This window comes from Ursus maritimus, unplaced genomic scaffold (assembly GCF_017311325.1).
Source record: "Ursus maritimus isolate PB19 unplaced genomic scaffold, ASM1731132v1 scaffold_2, whole genome shotgun sequence".
In the NCBI taxonomy this organism is placed as follows: Eukaryota; Metazoa; Chordata; class Mammalia; order Carnivora; family Ursidae; genus Ursus; species Ursus maritimus.
This window is the reverse complement of record NW_024424452.1, coordinates 31,645,841-31,669,542: the sequence shown is the minus strand read 5'-3', so window position 1 is coordinate 31,669,542 and position 23,702 is coordinate 31,645,841. Positions and strand designations below refer to the sequence as shown.

General features: G+C 48.2%; 1 long non-coding RNA gene across 1 annotated transcript in view; it reads left to right on the top strand.

Annotated features, from left to right (window-relative positions):
• Window positions 1-17,021: 17,021 nt before the first annotated feature.
• The window catches only part of LOC103668588, a 36,859-nt gene continuing 30,178 nt past the window's right edge, over window positions 17,022-23,702 (top strand). Inside the window, exon 1 of the long non-coding RNA XR_570096.2 lies at window positions 17,022-17,119. This is a non-coding gene — a long non-coding RNA (uncharacterized LOC103668588). The remainder of the gene's footprint in view (window positions 17,120-23,702) is intronic.

Genomic DNA, 23,702 nt, shown 5'->3' with positions numbered 1-23,702 from the left:
CTGGCTCCGCTGATGAGCTCTGTGACCTTGAGCAAACCTACTTAAGGCCCTCTGTGCCTCAGTTTCCTCATCTGTAAGATGTGGAGAATAATAGTTTCTATTTCAAGTTTTTAGGAGGCTTACATGAGTTTAATGAGTTAATATTTATAAACTCGTTAGGCTGGCGCTTGCTGTACAGTTAGACCTTGACACATGACAGAGCTAATAGCCTCCCTTGTCCCCCAAGCCCTGATCCTGGTTCTTTAGCAGAGACAACCTCTATTCTAATTTTGGTAGTCTTCTTTCTGGGCCGGGAGTCGAAAAACCTACAGCCCGAGGGCCAAATCCAGCCCACTGCCTGGTTTTGTAAAGTTTTCCTTAGACTCGTGTGTTCACATCATTGTCCCGGGCTGCCCTGGTGCTTCAACGGCAGAGCTGAAGCGTTGCGGCAGATGCCCTACAGTTCACAAAGCCATAAATATGGATTGTCTGCTCCTTTACAGGAAGCGTTGGCTGCCCTCTGCCCCTAGAGTACGTCCTGTGATTTAAAACAGTAGACGGGCTCATAGTGTAGGCATTTGTCTAGCCGTCCGCGTGTCTTCACGTTAAATCGAGAGCCTCCTTCCCCCTCTGTGCACGTGGCTGTGCCGTACCCTCCCACCCGTCTCTGAGCTTTCATTGTAGTCTGTTGCAAAAAGCACTGCAGTGCACATCTTTTGTGCCCATGTGGGAGATTTCTAGACATGAGCGGACATTCTGGGTCAAAAGCGTACATAACGTCTAAAAGTTTACAATCGCGGGCCGCCTGGCTGGTTCCTCGGAGGAATGTGCAACTCTTGGTTTCGGGGTTGTGAGTTTGAGCCGCACGTGGGGTGTAGCGATTACTTAAATAAATAAAAACTTAAAAATATATACATATAAGTTTATGATCGAGACTATATGGTTATCTTCCCAGAAGACCAGTTTTTACTACCTCCAGCTCTGTCTGCAAGTACCCATTTCCCCCTCTCCACCCCGGAGGGCCGATTCTTTCCAAATTATAGTTGGGATTCATAGTTGTAATAAAAAGCCCAAAGGGATTTTTGGAAACGGGTCGGAAGTATTTAAGTTCAGCCAAAAGAATTCACAGCTGTAAGAATAGCTACAGAAATTTTGAAATAAAAAATTAAAACAAAAAACAGTAATAAGTAAAAGCTAGGTTTTAGCACCAATGGTGAGACAGGATAGAACACTCCAGAAAATACCCTGGGTTATATAAGAACTTGGTTGTCCATCAGGAAATAGCACAAAGTGACAGGGAGGGGATGGATTGGTCAACAGGTAGCATCAGGAAAATTGACTATTTGGGGGGAAAAGTTTTGTTAGAGCATTACTTCATGCTCCCATATATGTTGACAGATTAGGAAAATACATGTGAATGTTTTGCTTTATAAGCGTAAAGGTACTGGGACAACATTTGTGTGTGTGTGTGTGTGTGTGACAATATTTTTAAAATAAAAGCTTGAGGGTGCCTGGGTAGCTCAGTCGGTTAAGCATCTGACTTCAGCTCAGGTCATGATCTATTGGTCTTGGGATCGAGCCCCACATAGGGCTCCCTGCTCAGCAGGGAGTCTGCTTGTCCCTCTGTGCCCCCCTCCCCTGCTCATGCTCTCTCTCAAATAAATAAAATCCTAAATAGTTTAAAATGTTGATTATAAGTATAAATATAAACATCACCAGTATAAACAAACTTGGAAAAGGGACCATGACAAGTATGACAAATTTAATATCTATATGTATATCTCTATATTTATCGACATACACGTGTGCACACGCATATACATGAGTAAGAAAGTAATATGCCTAAAAGGAAAAATGAACAAAAAATACCAACAGGGAGTTTTCAGAAGCAGAAATACAAATGACCAATCAACACATGAATCACAAATTCAACCTTTGTGAAATGCAGATTTGAAAAGGAGGTACTGTGTTGAATGCATTTTTGAGAAGATCGATGCTATTACCCAGCACCGGGAAGTCTGAGATGCTGTATCCTCAGCACACACTGCTCCTAACGGGACAGCCTTTCTGCCACGTGTTGAGAAATCAGTTGGCCACGTATATGAAGATCTTTTTTTTTTTTTTTTAAGATTTTATTTATTTATTTGACAGAGAGAGACAGCGAGAGGGAACACAAGCAGGGGGAGAGGGAGAAGCAGACCTCCTACTGAGCAGGGAGCCCGATGCAGGGCTCCATCCCAGGACCTGGGATCATGACCTGAGCCAAAGGCAGATGCTTAACAACTGAGCCACCCGGGTGTCCCTGTATATGAAGATATTTAAAGGCAGCCCTAGTTTCCTATCCTCTAATTCTGTTAAGTATTAATCCCAACGGGGGGATAATCGGAGTGTGGAAGGCCGTTCCTAACAATAGGAAGCGTAGTATTTGGAGTAACAAGACAACATGAACCTGATGATAGGGGACTGATCACACATCTCAGTTTCACTAGGTGGTTAAACCTTTACAAAGCACGCTCTTGACGATGTCTTAAGAACCAGGAGAATGCTCTTCACATAAATACGTACAGCATGGTCCTAATTTGACTGGAAGAGTGCCAGGCAGCAAGTTTCCAATAAGTGTGAGCTACTATCATTATTGAGGATCACAGGCCCTCAAAGGATCGTTCATCATTCGTTCATGTATTCGTTGCTCTGCTGACGTGCATGTGGACGTCTCACTAGTATGTGAGCCAGTTGGGGAGGGTTGTGGGGGCGGCGTCCCTGGCTTCCCTCTTCCTCCCCATTCGCCAGCTCCCTGGGCCTTCAGCTGGCTCTGTTTCTGGCTGGGCACTGCCATCTAGAGGCTCCTGGCCCACAGGGCAGCTGTCCCTTGCAGCCCCTCACTCGGACACTGGGTCCAGGTGCCGAACACCCTCTCTCACTGCACAGGCGCTACCTGGGAGAGCTGCTTGTTTTCTGGAAGCCTCTGAGGACATCAACGCTAGAAAGACCCTTCTAGCTCCCTTACGCCAAGATCTTTATATGGAGCAAGGAAGCCTTTGGGGCAAGTGTTTCCTAAAATGTGGTCCTTGAACCTGCAATTAGTGTCAGTAGGTGGGGAACTTTAATCATGAAGATCCAGAGCCCTGGATGGTGGAGTCATCTGCTGCTTGCAAACCCCCTGGGATGTGAGTGGGGCTGACTCATTCACCCACGACCCCTGGAGAAGGAGGAAACCCTGTTTTTTGCTAGTCTGCACACTCTTCTCTGCCACAGAGATACTGCACTTTTAAAATTTCTATTTGATAACATAAGCAGTGATTTGAGTGTAAAAGACTAGAATTCTAAATGTACTGTTTTTGTATAATTTCTCTCTTCCAAGCAACATAGAGGAGTTAATTACTAATACCTCATCAGTACCAGGTGCATGAGAAAAAGTATCACGAAACAGAAGAATCTATCCAGAGAGTATCACAATCAAGAGAATTGACTGTGACCTTTGTTAAGTTAGCAACTTCTAAGTTTCCTTATCTGTACAAGAAAATGAACAACAGTATCTTACCTGTGGCAAAAACTGCTCATTATCTCCCAAGATCCCTTCTCCCTCGATTTTTAGCTGGGGGTGTATGGCTGCACTGAATAATGACTACATTTCCCAGCCTCCCTGGCAGCTACAGCCGTATAGCGGTGCAGCATGTGACCAAATTCTGGCCAACGGGCCATGGTAAAAGTGGAATGAAAAACTTCTGGGAGGTGTTGCCTTTTTCTTCTTTACTGCTTCCCCTGAACTGGATTATAGGTGAAATGACTGGAGCTGGAGCAGCCCTCTGGAACATGAGGTCCTCTTAGGAATGGAGAATGGAGGGCATGCATAGAAGACCCCTTGTCTTCATAGAAGACAAAAGAAAGTCATTTCCCTGACACCATGGGGCTGCCATACAGGCCTGGACTGCTTCATCTCAGATTTTTGTATCACAGAAGTAAACGTATCTTATTTAGGTCACAGTCATTTTAGGTCTCTGTCACTTGTAAACTGAACTTAGTCTTAATAAATGCATAGATTTCTTGGGGGAGATTCAATGAGACATTGTATACAACTCCCCTATCACAATACCCGGCAAAGTGTAAACACTCAGGAAATGTAAACTCTTTATGAATACCTTCTGCACCGTTCAGGTAAAATAACCGTCCCTCCTCTCCAGTGAGAGCTCTAGAGAGGAGTGCTTCTGCAAAGAAAAAAACGACCAAGATTGTGTCGTTAACTTCTTTTTCGTTCCAAACAATTGCAAAAAAGAAAACAGCATCATCAGAAACAACTGATTCCACTAGAAATGATTTCATTCGAGCTCCTCTGGTCTGTTTACTAGTTGTAGCCCTGCCTTACAAATTTGCATAGTATTTTAATTGGGAGATAAGTCACACATTCTTTTAAATAGCTGTGTTTACAAACACATAGCTCAATTGTTCCACATTTGAAACGCAGCCTTTCAAAACAATTTAGTTCCATTCTTCTTGGCTTTCTCTGTTTTAAAACACAAGTGTGAATGTTTTCCAGGAGTCAGTGGGCCCCGTTCAACTTTGTGCCCTGTCAGCTGTGGATGGTTCATTCATCAACTATTTAATTCTACTGTGTCTAATTAATGTCGTTCTAAGGTCCTGTTTAACTCTCAGGTTATCTGATTTGGCAAAATGCTGCCAGTCTTCAGAACACAAACCTTGATTCCTAAGGAATTCCAGGGGTAAAACAAGGACAGCCAAATTGGAGAAGGAAATTTGTCACAAGGCTTATTATCAATGGATGAAAGGAAAGAGAAGAGAAAGATGAAGATGATCACTCTTGGGGCACCTGGGTGGCTCGGTCTGTTACGTGTCTGCCTTCGGCTCAGGTCCTGTTCTTGGGGTCCTGGGATCGAGTCCTGCATCAAGCTCTCTGCTCAGTGAGGAGTCTGCCTTTCCCTCTCCTTCTACCTCCTGCCCTGCCTGCTTGTGCTTTCTCTCTCACTCTGTCAAATAAATAAAATCTTAAAAAAAAAAAAAAAAAAGATGGTTACTCTTTTTTTAAGTGTTTTTATTTATTTAAGTAATCTCTATAGCCAACGTGGGGCTTGAACTCACAACCCCAAGATCAAGAGTCACACCTTCCACCGACTGAGCCAGACCTGCGCCCCTAATCTTCCCTCTTCTTGTTCTCTCTTTTTTTTTTTTTTTAAATGGAAGTGTGATTGTCTTCCCATATCCTAGTCCTTTCCAGGATCCATTACACTGACTTGATTTTTATATGTTATGAAATATCCCCATGATAAGTGTGGTTACCATCTGTCGCCACACAAAGTTGCTACAATATTGTTGACTGTATCCCCTGTGTTATACCTTAGACCCCCAAGACTTACTTTGTAACTGGACTTTTGTACCTCTTAATCCCCTTCACCTATTTCGCCCCCCTCCTACCCTCTCCCCGCATCTGGTTACCAACAGTTTTCCTATAGCTATGGGTCTGTTTCTGTTTTGCCTTGTTTGTTCGTTTTACGTCTTAGGTTCTGCATGTAGATGAAATCATCAGGGTGTTTGTCTTTCTGACTTGTTTCACTTAGCATAATATCCTCTAAGTCCATCCCTGTTCTCCCAAATGGCAAGATTTTCCTCTTCGTCTTGGTTTACACCTGTTTGTTTTTCTTTAGGCTAATCCATATCAGGGTTTCAGCTGCATTTCCCTGAAAGCCAGGTACGGAATCCTTTCAATCTCCGTAAGACATCCATCCATATTCACGAAGTGTTTTTGGTTGTTATAAAAGCATGCTTAGTATTTGGGCAAAAAATAAAATCTAATACGTCACAGTCCGCAAGGTGTGTGTGATCAGACACCTTGCCCTGTGTCTTGAGGGGAGGCCATGAGGACTGGGGGAGACCAGTGAATCAAGGAATGAGTGCCAGGAGAATTTCTGAGACAGAGTGCAGGACACATGCCATCGGGATTCCAGACTAGAACTGAAGTTCCCCTAGACATAGGACCTCATGTCGAGGATCAAGCGTCGAGTTGGCAGTTGGCCTTGAAAGGACCTGAGTGTGTTTGCAGTGAATGCTCTTGGTGACCCTCTGTCTCCTAGCTTTCCAGAGAACCCCACCTTTATTTGGTTACGCACTGTAATGGTTTGCTGAGGCCACTGCTGCAAAACACCATGAACTTCCTGGCTGAGACAACAGACGTTGATTCTCATGGATCTGGAGGCTGGAAGGACAGAATCAAGGTGGTGGCAGGACTGAGGGATGTGAGACCTGTCCCAGGCCTCTCTCCTCGCTTCCACAGCTTCATGGATCCTTGGCTGGTAGGTGGGTCGTGTCTCCTCTCTGAGCTTTCACATCATCTTCTCTCTGTGCACAGCTTTATGTCCAAATATCTCCTTTTTATAAAGACGCCAGTCTTACCAGATTAGGGCCTCATCTTAACCTGGTTCCCTCTGTTGATCAGATGTCCCCATATATGGTCACATTGCAAAGTCCGGAGAGTTAGGGTCTCGACATCTTTTTTGGTCTCAACCAGTTCAGCCCATCACATCCACCCTCTTCAAGGGAGCTCCCACAGTTGTGTGGCAGGCTAGGGCTACCCCCAGCTCTCTCTGGCTTTCCCCGTTCCACACGGTATCTCTCTAAAAGTTTGAGCTCAGCATTTATCCATGCAGGAGGGGAGCAATTGCACGTGATGTGTAGTGCAGGAATCCCTGAGGGATCTCTGAATGGGTCCAGATGGCCCGCATTCTGGGTGAGCAGGTCCAGGACAGGGAACCTGCCAAGGGTCCCCTGGACCCAGGGACAGAACAGGATTTGGAAGAAAGGCTTTGCCTGGGAGGCTGCACAGCCATGTGGTAGAGAAGGAAGACCTTGGGGACACCTGCCTTGCTTGGAATCCGGCTCTGGAACTCGTAGCTAAGTGACCCTGTCTTTAAATGGGGTCAATGATATTACTATCACAGAGAGTCGTTGTGAGGCTTCAAGACCGTTCCTTCATTCAGCACATATCTATCGGGGTCCTTTACTAGATACCCTAGAGTCTGTGTAGAGGTAGGCATTGAACAAGTTCAGGAGGGAATTATTTAGCAAGTTGGGAGGATGTAAGTGCTATAGGCAAAAAAAAAAAAAAAAAAAAAAAAAAAAAAAAAAGAATCGGGAAGAGAGAAAGTGGCAATTTTGTAAATGGACCTTCCAACAAAGACCTGAAGGGGAGGGAGGGAGTTGTGATAACAGAGGAAGTGCAAAGGCCCTGGGGCAGGAATGTGCCTGGTGGATCTGAGGGACAGCACAGAACCCAGTGTGGCTGGAACAGGGCAGGGAGTGGAAAGGATAAGGTGAAGGCGGAGAGGGACAGAGGCTGCCGGAAGGACCTTGGCCCTACAAAGAGGTCAAGTTTAGCCATTGGAAACATCACACACATTTTTGGGCACTGCTTTGCCTTGGGGACTATGCTGGGTGTTGGGGCCTTGGAGAACTCAGCCTTGTACTTGGGGCTGTTGGGGGTTTGCAAAGAGGCTTTCTGGGAAGTCCTTGGGGCCGCATCTGGGTTTGCTTAGTTTGTGACCAGGAACGGGCGCTCTGAAAACCGTTGGAAACAGAATAAATACACCCTTTCAAAATCCAGTGGCTTATTTATTAGAAATGACTTAAATTTTTTCCCCCTAGGGATGGCGGGTTACTTTTTCTCCTGCCCCCAGTGGTGGCTGAGCTTGGGTCACTTGCTTCTCCGGCAGTACTCCAGGCAAACACTGCCAGCCTTTGGGATGGGCACAGATAATATATTCTCTTGAAGTGCGTTTTTAAAGAAAGATTTTATTTACTTATTTATTTGAGAGAGAGAGCATGAGAGACAGAGCATGTGCAGGGTGAGGGGCAGAGGGAGAAGCAGACTCCCTGCTGAGCAGGGAGCCTGATCTGGAGATTCTGGGATAATGACTCAAGCCAAAGGCAGACTCTTCACTGACTGAGCCACCCAGGCACCCCACTGAAGTGCGTTTTTGTTATTATTCAAATCTTTAAAATGTTAGGCTGTTAAATTTGGAACTTGGCTTGGATGGGGTCACTGGACTGAGCTCTTCCCTGTCAACCCCCATGCCCCCCAGTTCTTTGCTGGTTTCGTTCTCTCCAGATGACGACAGTCCCTGTGTCTCTGGGTCCCTCCCTGTTTCTGCACCGTCTCCTTATCTCTGTCCTGACTCCAGCGTATTGACATTGGGTCTGGATGCTTCTGTGTTTGTGGTGTCCCTGCCCCCCCCATTAGATGCCAGGAGCATCTCCTCCCTAGTTGTGACAATACTACACCCTTCTAGACACTGCTGGCTGTCCCCCCGGGGGGACACGGTTGCCTTGAAAACCCCTGGACCTGAAGCAGATCACTTCACCTCTCTGTTTCCTCTTCTATAAAATAGGGAAAATACTGCCCAGTGGCATATGTGGCTTATATGACACCCAGAGTGGATCATTTTTAACACCCTTCACTTACTTTTTTTTTTTTTTTGACAGCTTTATTCAGATCCAATTCACATGCCATATACTTCACCCACTTGAATGTATAATTTGATGGTTTTGGTCATATTACATTACTCATTTAAATATTTCTCATAAAATACATATTACATAAAATGCACCATCTTGACCATCTTTAAGTGTGCAAATCAGTGTAAATTAATTACGTTACTGACAAGATGATCTGTGATAGTCTGTAGCAATCCCAAACACTTGATTTGTCCTTTCTTTTTACCATTAAAAATCTTTTTAAAATTTAAATTTCTAATTGAAGTACCGTTGACATATTATATTACTTTCAGATGCAAAACATAGAGATTTGACATTTATGTATATTATGAAATGCTTAGCATGACAAGTGTATTTGCCATCTGTCACCATGTAGTGTTATTACAATATTATTGACTACATTCTCTCTGCTGCACTTTTCATCCCTGTGACTCATTCATTTTACAGCTGGAAACTTGTCCCTCATCATCTCCTTCACCTATTTTGCCCAGCCCTGCCATTCCCCATCCCTCCTTCCTTTCTTTTAAAAACAAAGGATTAACAGCTCAAAGAGAAGCATCCATTTCAATTTTCAAGATGTTACTCAATCCACTAAACTGTTTCCTGTGTGAATTGGAATTTGCATTTACTGAACAAAAATAGCTCACCGCACAGAGCCCATCCTTTCACGGTCCCAAGTTGTAAACACAAAAACCCCCAAGTTCTGGGGCGCCTGGGTGGCTCAGTCGTTAAGCTTCTGCCTTCGGCTCAGGGGCTCAGGGCGTGATCCTGGAGTTCTGGGATCGAGCCCCACGTTGGGCTCCTCCGCTGGGAGCCTGCTTCTTCCTCTCTCACTCCCCCTGCTTGTGTTCCCTCTCTTGCTGGCTGTCTCTCTCTCTGTCAAATGAATTAAAAAAGAAAATCTTAAAAAAACAAAAAACAAAAAAACCCCCCAAGTTCTTATGTGGCAACAGGATGACAGAATGGGAGTAGCCCCCGCTCTGTGTGTTAACTCTGCCATTTGCACGCAGGGACCCGTTGGAGATGTGCACTGCACCCAGACAGAGCCCCGAGAATGCCCAGCCACCCGAAATTTTCTCTCCAAACAGACGCAGGAGCCAGGTCTGTTTGGTTGTGTAGCTGGGTGTTCTCAGAATTAACTTCTGGAGAATGCAGTGTTTATGAGAGGGTAAGTAATAAGAATGTGCGGATTTGAAGTGTATGTATACGTTACTACTACGCAATGGAGCACTGAGCAATGTATAGAATTGTGGAATCACTATGTGATACACCTGAAACTAATACAACGTGTATCAGTTATACCTCAGTAATACATTCCACCTCGCCCCCCCATCCCCAACAAAAACCCAGTGCCAACTGCAACAGGTGTTCAGAACTTAGACCAATGAGAGGTGTTTTGGGGGAAGAGGATGTCAGGGCTCGCCTGGTGAGGGTAAAGAGCAGTCCAGCTTGGAGGTGGTTTTATTCTTGCTTTTAAGTTCTGTGTAGACGATGCGGCCCCTTATTGCCTGCCCCAGGGTGGGCCACCCTACCCCTCACTGGGCTGTGGATTGAGGGTCAGCATTCATGTGTGGGACGCACCCAGCATGCAGTGCGCTGACCATGTGTAGTGTGAATTTGATTCACAACTGATGCCTCCGTCGGCGTCAGTACTGGCCGATGGCCTCTCCATATACAGGCTTTCCACCACCTGGTTAGCAGTTAATGCATTTCCCATCTTGGGTGTGGCCCCCATTCAAGCATAGGTCATTGTGTCCCGTCTGAAACCCTTCTCCAAGAGGACAGGAATATGGAATGTTCAAGAATTGGACTTCACGCTGGTGTTCTGTGTAATTTGCTGGGGAAGAAAGAGTAACCCACGTTGCTCTGAGCCTTTCTACTTTGGGGATATCAGTTGGAGCTCACGGAAGATCCCCTTTTTATTAAAATCCTCAAAGTAAATTCCAATGATGAAGTGTGCACATGCCACAGAGGGTAACGAAACAGCCAGGCATTTCAGGATGGGCTGGGCTGGCAGCGTGGGGGCTCTGTCCTAGAGTAACACCGGATGAGATCCTGACACCGTCCTCCCAGGCCACCGCTGGCCCCCCTTCCCTCCCCTGTCCCAGAGCCCCTGCTCTGGGCTACACCTGGTGTCGTGGATGCTCACACCCCACTTCAGGGACAAGGACACTGAGGTTAAGTGAGTGAGCAGATGTCTGGCCCCACACCAGATCGGTGCCACTAGAACTGGAGTGGGCCATCCAGGGGGCTGCATTGTGCAGGGAAGCCTGGGCGGGAGGCCCAAGCCCTGCAAGGGTTGTAGAGGTGCTCCCCCTAGCTCTCCCCGGGTGCCCAGGGCAGCTGGCTCAGACAGACGACCTTGAAAAGCCTCTCAGATGGACCACTATCCCCCTCTGCAGGGCCCAGAGTGGGGGCTGGGGGTCCTGGGGTGATATCTCACAGAGCATGGGGGGGCTTGTGCAGGGGGAGTCGCTACTGAAATATCATCCTTGGGTCCTGCCCCTGACAGCTTGCTTCTCTCCAATTACCGTGGTGACTGCAGTGATAAATTCTGGCCACCAAAGTCTGGGTGCCTGGCAGGCTGGGAGGATCCAGGGTGGCCACACTGGGCCCTGCTCCAGCCCTTGTCAGCCCTCCCTCCCCTTGGAGTGAACTCTGGGCCGTCTTCCCTCCTTGCAGTCCCTCCTGTCCCTGACTCTGCAGGACAGACAGAGGAGCCAGGTGCCCTAACGCTGTGTGCTGGGCTACATGGTGTCCCCCCACCCCCGCCTCATTTATATGCAGAAGTCCTAGCTCCCAGCAGCTCCTAATGTGGCTGTATTTGGAGATGGGGTTTTTAGAGAGGTAATTAAGTAACAGGAGTTCACTGTGGTGGGCCTTCATCCAGCATGACTGGTGTCCTTATAAGAAGAGGAAATTTGGACGTAGACGTGCTTAGAAGGAGAATGCCAAGGAAACACACTGATGTCCATCTACACGCCACAGAGAGAGACTGCAGAAGAAACCAGCCTGCGGGGATCTTGCCCCTGGACTTCCAGCCTCCAGGGGATATATCTCTGCCATTCAAGCTGCTGGGTCAGTGGCGGCTGGAGCCCGTTCACTCAGCTCCGGGACCCTGGAGCCATCTCAGAATGACGTAGCCCTCATCCGAGTGGTGATCCGCAAGCTTTATTTCCTTAACCGCACAGCTGAATTTTCCAGGGGGAACCTCCTCTATATATGTTTCAGGAAAGCAGGGTTGTTCTGGGGGTTGGATGCTGTGGGAGGGGCTGCCTGGTTCCTCTGTCTGGCGTCCTTATTCTCACATGACCTCTGGCGGCCCCCGGGGCACTTTTCTTGGGGAACACTTTAAACACCACTGCATGGGAGGGTTATACCCATTTTGCAGAAGAACCATCAATCTGGGACTGGCAGGAGTGAGCCCTGCAGAAAAACGTGAAATCCGTAACTTCCTTCCCTCTCGGTGTGACTCCTGGGCGTCACAGCTGCAGAGAATCAGTCCCTTCCAGAGCCAGGAGTTGCAGTCTAGAATGGAGCACTGCGTTTGCAGGCAGATGCCAGGGTTCGAGTCCCTCCTCATCACTCACCGGCTGAGAGCCGTGCGAACAAGTCACCCGAGCTCGATGAGCCACGTTTTCTCCTCTGTCAAATGGGAGGAGATGCTGAGATTGTGAGCCTGGAGGCGACCTGGGGGAGTAGAATCAACGTGAGTTTTGGAGTCAGACAGATCTGCGTTCGAACCCAGCTCTGCTGCCTCTTAGCTGTGTGGCCTTAGGTAAGTTGAGTGACCTCTCTGAGCTTGTTTCACAGGCCACGAAATAGTCTTTTGATTTTTAAAATTAAGCTTAAAATTTTAATTCCAGTACCGTTAACATACAGTGTGCTTAGTTTCAGATGTACAATATGGTGATTCGACAATTCTATACATTACTCCGTGCTCTCAGCATGGTAAGTATACTCTTTTGATTTTTAAAATAATTAAAAAATGTAAAAGTCGGGGCGCCTGGGTAGCGCAGTCGTTAAAGCGTCTGCCTTCGGCTCAGGGCGTGATCCCGGCGTACCGGGATCGAGTCCCACATCGGGCTCCTCTGCTATGAGCCTGCTTCTTCTTCTCCCACTCCCCCTGCTGTGTTCCCTCTCTCGCTGGCTGTCTCTCTGTCACATAAATAAATAAAATCTTTAAAAAAAAAAATGTAAAAGTCATATCTCCTTGTGGGTTGCTCAGAAACCCAGTGGGCTCGATGTGGCCCCTGGGCCGTAGTTTGCCGACCTGTGGGTTAGACTGAGTTTCTCCAAAGTACAATGTCTTTTATGTTCTCCATGCCTCACACGAGGGCAGACGCCTTGTAGCCCCAGCCAACGTCTGGTGAATGACTGGGACCGTCTTTCTACCTCTTAGAGGATTGTGGCTATTGGTTGGGAATATGTATGCGAACGGCAGGCATGTTGCAGGTACCGAAGATAATTCTGGAAAGACAGAAGCCCCTTCCAGGGGAATTTGCATCGTACCAGAGGAGTCAGGGAGATCTTGAAGTTCCTCCAATTCTGAAAGTACTTGCTTCTCCGTCATTCCCAACTCAGCCAGCAGGGGGCGCTGGGGGACCGCTTTCCTCTGCGTGTCTGGGCAGCCGGGAAGCTTCGTTGGCGGCGCCCCGCCAGGGAGGTCGGACATGCTGGGGATGGCCCAGATGACCTCCGAGTGTCTTTCCTGCCCACTGAATCTGGGCTCTTTTTGCAGAGGGAGGTACAGGGATGAGCTGCCCGGAGCTAGCCGCAGGTGCAGCCCCCTGGCCCTGGAAATGCAGTAAAATGACAGCCCATGCTGCAAGGGGCTGTCATCCTGGGGTTTCAGTGTTTCAGAATTCCAGCAAGCGCTCCCTCTGGTGTGTACGGATGTGTTCATGGAGGGATTAGTGGGGAAAAAATAAGACAGGGCTTTCTTTAATTACAGGCCGGCCCAGGAAGCACACGGCAAACAGCAGGCAGAAAGAAAATGGTCAGATGGGCCGGTGTGGGCACTGAGGACTCACCGATGATGCTCTCTTAGCCTTGCAAACCCCAAAGAAAGCCGAGAGGCAAAAATGTCTGAAAACCCGCAGCAGCTTCCTGCACTGTCTGGGCTGGTGCTGAATATGGTCTGCTCTGTGATTCTTCATGACCCTGGTTGCAAACTAGGGAGGAAAGATCGCAGATGGGTCCATGGTGTAGGGCAGTGTTTCCAAAGCATGGATCCCGATCATCAGCATCAACACCACTAGGAGACCCCACCCCTGGGACCCCTGCATTAGACACTGCAGTTGGGGGCCAGCAGCCGACCCCTGACAAGCCCTCCAGGTGAGTCTGAACCACGGGGGACCTGTAGCTGTTTTCAGCCTCGCCGCACACTGGAACACCTTGACTTTCAAGCCTTGATGGGGTGGAGATGGGGGTGGGGGTGGGAACCATACCCTAGACTAAATGCATCAGGCCCTCTGGGGTTGGGACCAGCACCTGAGGTTGGTTCCAAGATAACAAAGGTCAATCCCAATGGAATAGTGAAAAGTGGTTTTGGGGTCAGCCAGACTCAGGTTCAAATCCCAGCTTTCTCACTTGCTGGCTGTTTGACTCTGGGCAAGGCACGCCCCTTTCCTGGCCCACAGGAAGCTCATATTCTGGAGGATTGAGATTATCTTTCCTGCCCTGCAAAATTGTTTGAAGATTGAACAAAACATCTGGTGCTTAGAAGCACCTAGAACAATACTGGGTGCCCCAAGGGAGTTCAGCACATGATGGCTCCCTTTCTCTGCTCCTGTCTGTTGCCCTATGGGATTTTTCCAGAGCAGAGGCCGTATCATATTCTTCTTTGCATCTCCAGGGAATAATTAATCCCACTGCTGGGGGAGAGCTGGGGAAATGGATGTGCGACACTAGTAGCTGAGCTACTAGACTTCTTCCCTCATAGCCTGGCTGCGATGGGCTCCGTGACCTTTCTCTGTGTCGTCCTAAGGTCAGCCCTGATGTCTGTTTAAAGTACACTCAGTCCCCTTGACCTTTAGGAACCTATCTGGTACAAACGAAATGGCCAGAATGTTAAAATATGTGTGCAAAGATATTGTATTGGTGTGTTGTGTGCCGTGGCGATAACTGAAAACAACTTTACCAATAGGTGAATAATCACGATTCACAATCGTGATTGTGCAACATCACGAACCAGTAAAAAGAATTAGGCAGATCTCTATGCAGTGACCTAAGAGATGTACTATATATTGTTAAGTGATAAAGCAAATTGCAGATTCATGTCCGCGACGGGATTCCTTTTTCTCTTTTTCTTTTGAGGAAACAGAGCCTCCATATTATGTGTGTGCTCATTTGTATGTGTGGTGTGGGGGGGGGGCATAAACAAAAGCAAAGCATGAAAGAGTATACTCCAGGCTGTCGGTTACCTTGTAGGATTGCAGACCGGGCAGACTCATTCATGCATTTGTTCGTTCCTGTTTTCCCTCAATTAACATTTATTTAACGTCAACTACGTGTCAGGCACTGGAGCTCTGGGGATACGGCCTTGAACAAAATAGACCGAGTCCCTGCTTTCATGCAGCTGGAGTGACCAAATGTCCGGTGTCCCAGGACACTCCTCGGTCCTGGGTAAACCAGGATGGGGTGCGGTCCCCCATGGAGCTTGTGTTCTAGCCCAGGAAAGACAGGAGAACACCTGTTAGAGTCTGGCAGGTAGTTTGGTGGGAAACCAGCTGGTTTGGAGCTCTTCTGATTTGCTTACAGCGAGAATATCCCTCCTTTAAGTTTGGATCGGCTGTCAGGGATGGAGGGGTGCTCTGAGCCGTCTGAACGCCCCAAGGGTCATTGGTTTGCTCTCAGTTTTGCTGAGTAGGCAGCAGGACCTAATTTGTTAATTGAGAGTAGATGGCCAGCTGTCCTCGTATTTTGATTAACCTAATGGCCTTCCCAGCACGACTCGGGTTCAGCTGCAGACATCACTGCAACGTTTAATGAAATAATCTGGAGAGCCATTAGGAAGGCTCATCTTCCCAGATCACGGCCTGCAGCTGAGCCGGCCGCCGCCGCGCCCCCGCCGCGCCCCCACGTGCACTTGGGTTTGGGTTTTAAGGCACGACACTTAATCTTGTAGTCATGCTTGACGGCTTGCAGGCCTTTTCGGCTTTCACCCAATTTGCTCTGCGTGGGAAGTGCAGCCAGGAGACGAGGTCTCGCGAGCTCAGAGGCTCTGGCGGAGCTGCTGGTGTCCTGCCCCGTGCCCCCTGGCCCCAGCGGCCGCCGTCTGTGAGTACCTGTGACAACGGAGACTTTGTGCAGGGTTTTCCTCGCTGGCCTGAGCGTGGCTGGAAGTGTTGGGGGTATGTTGTGAGTTGAATTGTGTCCCCCACGAAAGATGTGGAAGCCCTAAGCCCCCCGGGGAAATAGGCACTTTGCAGATATCGAGTTTAGATGAGGTCACTGGCGTGAGCCCTAATTCGCTATGACCGTGTCCTTATAAAAGCGGGAGATCTGGACACAGAGATGGGATCACACCCCCAGACGCCAGGAGAGAGGCTTGGAGCAGATTCTCCTGCCCCCCGCCCCACCTCAGAAGGCCCCAGCCCTGCCCATACTTGGATCTGGGACTTCCAGCCTCCAGGCTCAGAGATAGTAAATGCTTGCTGTTGAAGCCCCCGCTCGTGGGAATTCGTTACAGTGGTCACGGGAGACTCGAAGGGGGAGTTGCCACACGCTCCTACCCTCACAAGACATCCTTCTAGCAGGGGTGGATGGGAGTTGGCGGATAAATACCCTGGAGGGTGCTCCGTCTCCCAGAGGGTGGCGGAGAGGTGCAGCCCCCCCCCCCGCGGCATGACCTGTGGACGAGCACAGCCTGCACAGACTGCCCTTCCTTCTTTTCTCTCCTCCCTGTGTTTCCGGGGATCACGTCCCAGCTGAGCGGCTTGCACTTGCATTTCCCTAGCAGAGCCTGCTTCCGAGACCGGCCCTAGCAATGGGATGCACGTGTGTGTATGCGCGCGCATGTGTGTGCGTGCATGCACCGTGTAGTGGAAGGACCCCAGTTTGCAGCCTTCGGTATGCAGGAAAAGTAATTCTGTGTTGAGAGCACTCCATGCCTCAGACATGTGAGGAGACAGCTGGCACTGGGCTGGGGGGCGGCCAGGTCTCAGGTTGGGGTGTGCCTACACAAATCCTCCACTGTCCCTACCCCTGTTCCCAGTTCTGTCTCTCCCGTGACCCAGGCCAGGACTGACATCCCTGGGTGTGATCATGGCTGAGAGACCGGGAGGCAGGAAAGAAGGACCTGCTCCCCTGGACACATGATGGGGCTCAGGGTCATCTGAATTTTGAAGACGATGTCACTACTCTTCAAATATATGAAAAACAATAACACAGAAACATTTGGAGTCAGAAGTGGAAGGTGCCCCTTCACCTTGTCTGTTGGTAATATTTCCTTTCTTTTTTTGTTTTTAAGATTTTATTTACTTGAGAGAGTAAGGAAGCACGAGCAGGCCGGAGGGGCAGAGGGAGAGGGAGAGGAAGAAGCAGGCTCTGCACTGAGCAGGGAGCCTGACGTGGAACTCCATCCCGGGACGCCGAGATCATCACCGACAGCAGACGCTCAACCAACTGAGTCACCCAGGTGCCCAATAATACTTCCTTTCTTGACTGTTACATGAATCTGCATAGAGATACAGTCACAGACACAGATACAAATGTAGCTGGATAAGCAATGGACATAGATACATATATGTGTGTGTGGAGACAGGTTTGGATAAAGACATGGACATATCTGTAGGTATAAATAGATACAGGTCGTGTATTTTTGAATATACATGTCATTGTGCTGTGTGTGTGGTCCGGTGCTTCTCCCTTACGCTGCCCAGGTGTCTTGAAGGTTTCCCAAAATAAGAACATCTGTATCCACCTGACTCTTTTCATCCAGTCCCCTGTTAATTGACAATCAGGTTGCTGCCGTTCCTTCTGCAGCTTTTCCCTATAATGCTGCAACAAACATATTTTAACAACCAGGTAGATCTTTTCGTATTCGTGCAAGGATTTCTGTAGAACAGATTCCTGGAAGTCGAATCCCTGAGTTCAAAGGTAAGCGCTTCTAAAATTTGGGGAGGTATTATTATCCAGTTGTCCTCCAAAAAGGTTGAACCAGTTTCTGCCCCCGGAGTAATTTCATTTGAATATTAAAAAGACCGGTGACCTCGTTTTGTGCTTTAAGCTGGTGAAGTGGGGTAGATCAGTGACATGTAAATGGGTCATTATGGATCAAGCAGGGCCCTACCAGCTCCACTCGGCAATGCTTTGTTGTTTCCACTGTGCACACTTGAAAGAGAAAATACGCTGCATTTCCTTCATAGGTTTTATAATTTAAAATTCCTCTGACATCATGGCCATGAAAAGCATGCTCTGGGTACTTGTGGGGTCCCAAGGAGTGGGAGACCTGTGGAGCAGAGTCCGTGCAAGCCCTTGTAGCCCCGTGGCTTGAAGCAGAGCTGCCCCAGCTGAGCACGAAAACAATCACTTAGTACTGTGTGTCTCTGGGAATGTTTGATACACAGTAGTAGCTGACTGATACAGAGCTTTCCCTTGTGCTCCCATCGACCATCTCTGTGTACCCCATGATCACTCTTCCTAAGAAACATTATCATGACCTGTTTAATTCTCTAAAATCTTTATCAGACTGCTCAGAATATGCAGAAATCCTGTTCACCTAAAATTCTATCTGGCACCCAGTAGGACTGTGTAAAGTACACTAGTCCCCCCTTATTCGTGGTTTTGCTTTCTGTGGTTTGGTTACCCGTGGTCGAATGCGGTCTGGAAGCAGATGTTTCTCCTCCTGACACATCACCCAAAGGTCGGCGGTAGCCTAGTGCTACGTCCCAGTACCTACATCATTCTCACCTCACCACCTCTCGCGAGGCTTTGTATCATCTCACGTCATCACAGGAAGAAGGGAGAGTACAGGACAATCATATTTTGAAATAGGCCATATTCAGGTGGCTTTTAGTACACTACATTGTTGTAACTATTTTATTTTGCTAGTAGGTATTGTGGTTCATCTCTGACTGCCCAATTCATAAATTACACTTTCTTGTAGGTATGTGTGTATAGGAAAAAACATACTCTATGTAAGATTCAGTGCTGTTTGCGCTTTTGGGCATCCGCTAGGGGTCTTGGAACGTACCCCCTGAGGATAAGGGGGTCCCCTGTACTTACTGGATGGAGAGATGAATGAATGAATGAGACTAAGGATAAATGAGCTTAGGTTCCCCCAATTCCTTGGCTGTCCTTGGATCCTTCCAATTACATTTTCTTCTTTCTTTTTGAAAAATTACCCTAATTTTGGCCAGAGTCGGTTTTTTATTATCCACCAAAATCAAGCATGCACAGAAGCCAAACCTTAACTAATACATACACACTCAGCACTTAGTCTACTAAGCACTCCACCCTCTACTTTGCTTTATTTCCCTTTGACAACAGTCTTGTGTGGTGTTATTCCTTCCCCTTCCCTGGGAAGCCCCGAGGATCAGACAGGCTATGACTTGCTCTCGTCCCCCGGCTGGCAGGTGGCCTGATGGAACCTTGCACCTGCATCTGTCCCTCCTGCTCCAGGGTTCTCCCGCAGCTGTCTCCCTTCCCAGGGGGTCGTGCCCCTCACCGAAATGACCCAGGGGTCCTTCTCGGAGAACATATGTATAGTGTTTGAGTCTGGCCCTCTCTCCAAGAACGTGTCTGTGTCCCCTGGGGTGCAGGAGAATAGAGTGTTACTTTTTTATGGCCAGGGAAACATTAATGAAAAATGAACCATCAGTGAAATTAATTTCAAAGATTTATGCATTCTCCATGACTAACAAGCCTGCACCTGTTCATTTGACACCCTTTAACAGCTCCCCACTCACCCCCCTTCCCAGCTTCTTAAAATTCTCTTTCCCTGAAGGCACCTGGTTGGTGCGTTGAGCAGTGAAATAAACGTACAGTGGGATAGAGACACGACTTGTTAATTAAAAAGGCTGCTCTGCCACTTCACAGTGAGGAGGAGACGAGCCAGGTTGAGCAGCTAGAGTTCCTGACGAGGAGACACTGGCTGGGTTGTTACGTGCTGTGGAGAAGGCTCTAGTACGATGGGACGAGAACACACATCCATTAGCTTTCCCCCTGAGCTCCCTCTGCCTGCCCACGTGGGGACAGCTGCCCTCTGTCACGGTCACGACGGGCACCCCGTTGGAGAAACGCGTAGTGAGAGGGTCACCTGTCCCCGTCTCCTCCCCGCCCCGAGTCGTTGCACCAGCATTTTTCTCACCCTGTGTCTTGTCATATTTCCTTGTGCACTTTGATGGATGGATGTCTCCAAGAGATTGACTCCATGGGTCCTTTCTGGTTGGCAGCTCTCAGAGGTCAGAAGCTTGCCTTGTAGACTTTGTAAAAAGCGACACAGAAATCCAGAATTTCGACCTGTGGCAACCGGGCTTTCTTTGGACGTGGCACCATGTCTGCACACTTCACCCTCAGTCACCTTCTTTCAGCAATATGGAAATGTTTCTAGAAATTTTTCACCTTCTAGCCTTTGTATGATCTTTGGCCTGAGGATGATTACCCATCTCCCTCCTTTAAAAAACAAAAACAACTTAAATCAAGAGACACCGTGTGTAAAATGTACACGTCTTAGTATGTAGCTGAGTGAATGTTTACATATGTATACACCTGTGCCCCCACAGCCCAGAGCAGGACAGCATATGGAATATTTCTGCCTTCCCCAGAAAGTTCCCTCAAGCATGTAATTGAAGGTGATAGAAATCAGAAGAGTGGTTCTTTCTGGGGAAGAAGGTATTGATGAAAGTTTCTGACACTTTTTGAAGGGCTGGTTCAATACGTCCAAAAAATCCTCAGAGACTTTTGTCATGGTCAGTTAGAGGTCATTGTCAGGGGGTAGGGTTTCTCTGATGCACACGGGTTTCTTCTGTGCCCATAGACCGTTCCCGTGGCAGCTGCCATCTCTCATGTGACCTAGGAATAACCGGGATAAGACAGAGCTGGTTGGGGGGCGCCTGGGTAGCGCAGTCGTTAAGCGTCTGCCTTCGGCTCAGGGCGTGATCCCAGCGATCTGGGATCGAGCCCCACATCGGGCTCCTCCACTGGGAGCCTGCTTCTTCCTCTCCCACTCCCCTGCTGTGTTCCCTCTCTCGCTGGCTGTCTCTCTATCACATAAATAAATAAAATCTTAAAAAAAAAAAAAAAGACAGAGCTGGTTGGAAGTAATTCTGGAAATGTTATCGCTGTGAAGTCAAGTCACTTTTCTGGGCGAGAGCCAAGTGAACTTCAAGTTTGCCTAAAGGGACACCTTTCGGCTTGAGTCTATATAAATCACAGAGCCTCCTCTCAAATTCAAAGACTATGACGACCACATTCTCCAGAGTCGGATTCTTAACCACACCGTGGTTAGCGTCGACTCCTGATGCTTCCTTCTCTCTTGAAGCTTCTGAAAGCAATCTCTTTTTTGTGATCTCAATCTTTTCATGCCAGAGGGGATTCTAGGTCTTTATTTTGGTGACTAAAGGCTGTATTTCAAGAAGGGCAGAGTTAGCAGGCATGTCCTAAAGTCACTAGTAAGACCAATAGAAGGCACCAAAGGGAAGTCTTTAGGCCCCGTGTCTGGGCATGCAGTCCAGTCGGCCTAAATCCCTAGCAGGGATGGAGTGTGGTTGAGAATTATGAACTATTGCTGCTGACCTGCAGGGTTAATTTAGAACGTTTTAGAATATTAGGCTTCTTTAATTTTAATACAGGTTGCAGCCCTTAGAAGTGTGAGGGAGTGAAACCTAACACAGCGCCCTCCACGAGATGCGTGGAGAGAAGGCACGGAAGGAAGCAGGCAGGAACGTGGGAAAGATCTGGGGTAGTCCCTTCTCTTTCTTTCCTCTGCAGTCTGGGAATGTGCTCACACGGGGGACTGTAAGCAGAGAAGGACTGAGAGCTCGTTGCTGGGTGGTTTTCCTCTGTAAGTACCCACATGCATAGACTCCTGTCTATAGCCCTCTGCCCCGGGTTTGGAGGCAGAACCTAGGATGTGGTGACCTCCAGAGACCTCTAGGAGCTGGGGGGCATCATCTCTGGTGTTGGCGGCCCTTGCTGGAGGAGCAGTAGCGTGTTCTCCACGGTGGGAGAAACCCCAGAGGGAAGAAGCACAGGCTTGGGAACCAGTCTGCACAAGTTTGAATCCTGGCCCCACCAAGGATGAGCTGTGCCACTGGGGTGCTCTCATTTTCTCCGTGCCTTATATTTTTCACCCACAGAATGGGACGATGATAATAACAGGACCTGTCTCACGGGGTTGTTGTGTGGCTGAAATAAGCTGATGTGTGACTGGGACATCGTGAAGACTGTAAATTTTTGCTCAGACTCAACGCAGACTCACTATCAAACCCAGATCCAACACTTAACAGCTGTATGACCTTGGGCAAGCCCCAGTTCAGAGGGAGCAGTCCTATAATCTCATAGGATCGTGGTAGCAATGGAAACAAGACCCACCACTAGTAAGGAATTCATAACAGGTACTCAAGAAATACTACTCCTCGTCATACACACGAGTGGGCTGCGTTCTAAAATTGTGTTGGAAGGCCATGTTTTGAACTAGAAAGGCCCTTTCCAATAGCAACCAGGCTCTAATGGACTGGTAGTGTCCCAAGATAGCCTGCTACATTCTGTTTTTAAGGTTGAGAACATTTCCGTTATGCAATATTTCAGATCTTCAGAAAAGCACAGGAAATAATATGACACCCGTGTACCCACCCTCTGGAGTTAACAGATGTCAACATTTTGTCATATTTGCTTCAGATCCCTCCTTTACAAGAGGAGAAAAAAATATTCTAGTTACAGCTAAGACAAGCTATTTAATCAAGAACATCGCTGAATTCTGGTGATGAGCGGTCCTTTGCGGGTCCAGGGGACGCTGTTACGAATAGATGAGTTCCCCGGCCTCCATGAGCTCGCAGAGCAGTGAACAGTGACTCTCCATTGAGACAGACAGTTGTCCCACCTTGGGACCAGTGATGCAGCTGTGGAATTGCCTAAGAGCTGTGGTGCTGGGGGGAGCGTCGGTGGTCAGAGAAGGTTTCCTGGACAAAGTGACATCACATTTGTACCTTGAAAAATTAAGTAGAATTTTTTGGGTGGATTAAGGGAGAAATGGGCTTTCCGGGTGGAGGGTACAGCATGCGCCATGTCAGGGAGACCAGAAGTCCTGACTTTTTGCACTGCGAGGTGTATCTGCTTCTTGTGGCTTCCGTAACAAATCAGCACACACTGAACAGCTTAAAAAACCCCAGAAATGTGCCGTCTCACAGTTCTGGAGGCCGGAAGTCCTAAGTCAACCAACTGAGCCACCCAGGCACCCGAAACTATGACCTCATCTTGATTCAACTAATCACAACTGCAATAACTCTGGGAGCTCGAGGATTTTTTCCCCCAGGGTGCTCCTCTCTGTACTGTGGGGGGTGTGTGCGCGTTTGTGTATGCCCGTGTGCACCTGCATGTAGGCGTGGATGGAAAGATGTATTTTATACATTTTGCTTCTGCTCTGCTCTCCATGTTGCCATTCTAGTTTGTAAGCACAGGGAGATATTTGTGGCTCTCCTAAGTTTCAAGAGCAGGCATTCTTGGTTTGGCTTTCCTCTGGTTTTTTGATTTTTTAAATTTTTAAAAAAGATTTTATTTATTCATTTGATAGAGAAAGAGAGGGAGAGAACGAGAGAACACAAGCAGGGGGAGCAGCAGAGGGAGAGGGAGAAGCAGGCTTCCCGCTGAGCAGGGAGCCCGATGTGGGGCTCGATCCCAGGACCCCGGGATCATGACCCGAGCCAAAGGCAGACGCTTCACAGACTGAGCCACCCAGGCGCCCCTGATTTTTTTTTTTTTTAAACAGATATTTCCTCTGTGGACTTTGTCAAACCAAGGAATCTAGTGGATTATGGGGCATGTCTGGGACTCAGTCCAGTTAATCCGGTATTTCCGGGCATCTGCTAGGGGCCACATGATTAAGCTGTGGCTGATGCCTTTGTGCCATTTTTAGGTGGTTGGTTGATGAACATTCCAGGTGTCAGAAAGACCTAATTCGTAAAAATGGGCTTGCGGTATGGTCTGAAAGCAGATGAATGCCAAGCGTGGGCAGATGGTTTCTGGAGCGTTTATGGGTCTGAGACAGTGCACATAAAAGA